Raw genomic sequence first — 4,238 nt, 5'->3', positions numbered from 1 at the left:
AACAACAACAACAACAATAATAGAAATATATTAAGTGTGAAATTTCCCATATACTATCAAATAGAGATGTCCAAAAGATTACCCAATAAAGGCATCTGGAGTGAGGGGAAAGATTTGGACAAGAGATCGTGGCTGCCATTTGAAGCTATGAACCTTCATGAGCTCACTTAGTGAATTTAATTAGAGAGGGAAAGAGGTCTAAGGACTGACATCTAACACCTCTCAATATTTAGAGGTCAGACAGATAAACAACATATAGGAAAGGAGATTTAGAAGGAAAAGTCAGAGACATAGGGGGCAAAAGAGTCACAGATGGTGTTCATGAATCCAGGAGAAGAAAACACTTCAAATGCTGAAGATTGGTCAATTAACAATAGGACTGAGCCTTGCCCATTGAATTTAGCAATGTGACAGCCACTAGAGGCATTAAAAGTTGTTTAGTGATGCAATGATCATGAAAACCTAATTGGACAGAGTTCAAATGAGAACGAAAAGAGAGAGCTGGAATGTAAAGGGAGCCCTTGGGGTTAGAGGGAGTTCATCCTTATAGAAGCCCAAGGGCCTCCATCAGAAGTCAAGAGGAAATCCATGCATCATAGGATAGTACACACCCTTCAGGGACCCTTTGGCAGTGGTTAAGAGAGTGCCAAATCACCAAAAAATGCCTGCCATTCTAGAGAAATTTATGCCTCTGTCAGCAGAAGTCTGGGACTTCTCCAGTCCTCTCCTCCATTGATGTCCACACTCAAGACCTAACTATTACCAATAACAGAACTTTCTATAAGCATGATTTCAAATATTCCCCTCTCTGAAAGCATCATCTTTTTATCTCTTTTCCTTTAGTAATCATATATCAACTACTCTCAAACTCTACCAAGATGATTACTCCATTGATAATAGCATAATTTTAGTCCTTAAGCCCCATAATGTCCTGATACTCTCCTTACACATGGTTAAACACAATGGGACAATTTCTTAGCTAGTACTCCAGTTTCCTTGTCCCTATCACATTGTCAGACATCACTGGTTAAACCACAACCCTAGTTAAATTCTGTTTCTCAAATGCTATCTGTCTGTTCTCATGTAGCTGAATGTGGCTGGGGAAAACATCACAGAACCATTATAACTAGTCTTTCATTAAATCTCCTGTTACTAACTTCAAATAGGTCCATAATGGTGATACAAAGTCATACTATAGTTCCTTAATTCACTTATTCCTCCACTCTCTTTTATTTCAAACACACAATACTAAACCCATTATCTATATGAGCTGGTGTTATTTCTTCTTTCACTGAAAACATTAAGCCAGAAGAAGAAAACCTCCAAAAGATATCACCACCACTTATAGTTTCTGCATCTGTACACATATATGTTGCCTCCTTTCTTGTAAATTACAGGTTCTTCTACCCAAGGCCAAGTTGCCTTTTTGAGCACTAGATTTCATCCTCCTCACACCTAGACGAGGACTATACCAGAAATTCTCCCTTTTCTACCTTTCTTAACTTTTCATCTCTAGAGATTCACTCTTAGAATAAATATGAAATTATTTCTCTTATCTTGGAAATACTGATTTTATTCCTCTTCTTGTTACTCTTCAATTTTTCTTCTTTTTAAATATTTATTTATTTATTTATTTATTTATTTGAAAGGGAGTGAGAAAGAGAATGAGCACACAGAGGGAGGAGAGAGGGAGGAGAAGACTCCCCACTGAGCAGGGAGGTACATGTGGGACTCCATCCCAGGACCCCAGGATCATGACCTGAGCTGAAGGTAGTTGCTTAACTGGGATTATGACCTGAGCCAAAGGCAGTTGAACTGACTTAGCCTCCGAGGCACCCCTTCTTCAATTTATTTTTTTACAGCAAAATGTGTACAAAGCATTAATTTTACTCATGCCTGATTTTTATCCCTTCATTTTCTATTCATTTCAACACAAAATTTTACCTCCCACTGACACTGCTCTTCTCAATAAAATCCCCTGACATCACTAAATCTAATGGTTTTTCTCAGCCTTCTGCTTTCTCAATGTAAAGAAGTACAACACAGTGGTTCTTACTCTTCTGAAATTATTTTCTGTACTAGGCTATCACTCATCTGATTCTTCTCTCACCTCTCTTTTTTGTCTCAGTATTCTTCATTGATTCTTATTCCTTCCCCTGATTTCTGTTTGGAGTATCCCAAAGTTTAGGTGTTGAATCTTTTTTGTTTGTTATCTAAAACTGTGGCTGAGTACCTTAACAAATTTCATAGTTCTGAAAACCATATACAATCTGTCACTGGTAACTGTTTGTATGTTCCCTAAACTCTAAACTCATATATTCAACTCTCTACTAGTTATCTTAAATTGGATATCTAACAGCCATTCTAAATACTACAAATCCCAGGCCATCAATATTACCTCCTGCATAAAACATAATGAAAAAACAAACAAAAAATTTTTCTCGTGATCATACCCATTTCAATAAAAGATAACTGAGTTTTTCTAAATGCTAAAGGCAAAAATACCCTGGAGAATTCTATGACCACTTTTCTTACATTCCAGCTACAAACCTCCAGGAAACCCTGCTGGCTTTGCTTTTCACTTATAGCCAGAATCCATCTACCTCCCCCTCTACTACCACTTTGTAGTAGGACACCATCCTCTTCTGGAAAAATTCTGGTTATAACCTGATGATTGATCTGTTTTTGATTCTATAGACATGTTGCTAAAGTAATCTTTATAACATGTGTCAGAATTTACTTTTTTGCTTAAAATGCTGTAGGTATTTTTTTTTTAATCTCAGTATAGAGGGTTTTGTTTGGTTTGGTTTTGTTGGTTGATCATTTTTTTTTGTTTGTTTTTATTTTTATTTTTTGGCTATGACCTATAAGGCAACAATTTTACCTCCAAACTTGCCATTAATTCTTGGAATTCTTCTCGTACTACTCATCTTCCCATCTTGAACCCTCTACTCTTGCCACACTCCCCTGTTCCCTTTTCCTGTAACATACCAGATGTTAGCTTACCCCCTGACCTTTGCACTTCTTTGCTTAGCATGTTAATCCTTTGGGGGGTGCTTTTAAATTTCATTTAGATCCTTACTGATATTGAATGAGGTTTTTCTTGGATATCCTTTGCGGTAGGCAGAAAAATGGCCCTTCAAACATGTCCATATCCTAATGCCAATAAGTTGTGATTATGTTAGATTACATAGCAAAGGAGAATCAGGGTTGTCAATCAGTTGACTCTAAGAGATGCTCCTGGGTTATTCTGGTGGGACCACTAAAATCACAAAGGTACTTAAAAGTGCAAAAGTAAGGAAGAAGAGAGTCAGAGGAAGAAGTTTACTACAGGAGAAAGGCACATAGCTAATTTTGAAGAGAGGGGAGGAGGGCATGAACCAAGAAATATGAATGACCTATAGAAGCCAAATAAGGCAAGAAATTAATTTTCCCCTACAGCATCCAGATGGGAATGTCACCCAGCCAATACTTCGCTTTTAGCCCAGTGAGACCCATTTCACACAGAGTCTGTATGGCCCTGAATGACGTTACAGAACTGTAAGATAATAAATCTCTATTATAGGCTATGAAGCTACTGAATTTGTAGCAATTTATTATAACAACAGTCAAAAACTAATACACCACGTCAAGTTTAACATTATTCCCAACATTCCTTATCCATTTCCTCCATTGTATTAGTTCCTTGCTAATATACATTATATTTTGCTTATTTATATTGTCTTTGCTGTGTCCTTACTAGAATGTGAGTTCCACGAGGGCAGTGAGAACAGATATTTTGGCCTTTTTTGTTCCTTGCTTTATCCCTGGCTCCTAAAAGAGTGTCTGGAACATGAGGGTTACTAAAGAGCCAAAAAAATGTGTTGAATGAATATATATGTAGAATTTATGTATCAATGCAACAAATTTTTGTGCATATATATATGCATGTATACATATACACATATATATGTATGTATAGATATAAAATACTATATACTACATAAAATAATATATAAAAATATATGTAAAATAATATATATGTGTATATATATGTATATACATATATACATATATAATATAATATGTATTATTATATTATTAGTTTTGTTTTAATTATTAATAATTAATAATAATTAATAATAATAATTATATATTATTATATTATATTATTAGTATATAATATAATATATACATATATATGTGTATATACATACATATATATAAATACTGAACTTAGATTCTCTCCATTATTTTAT

Source organism: Lontra canadensis, unplaced genomic scaffold (genome assembly GCF_010015895.1).
Source record: "Lontra canadensis isolate GAN:19392208 unplaced genomic scaffold, GSC_riverotter_1.0 scaffold261, whole genome shotgun sequence".
Lineage (NCBI taxonomy): Eukaryota > Metazoa > Chordata > Mammalia > Carnivora > Mustelidae > Lontra > Lontra canadensis.
The sequence above is the reverse complement of the archived record's forward strand: the minus strand, read 5'-3'. Positions refer to the sequence as shown.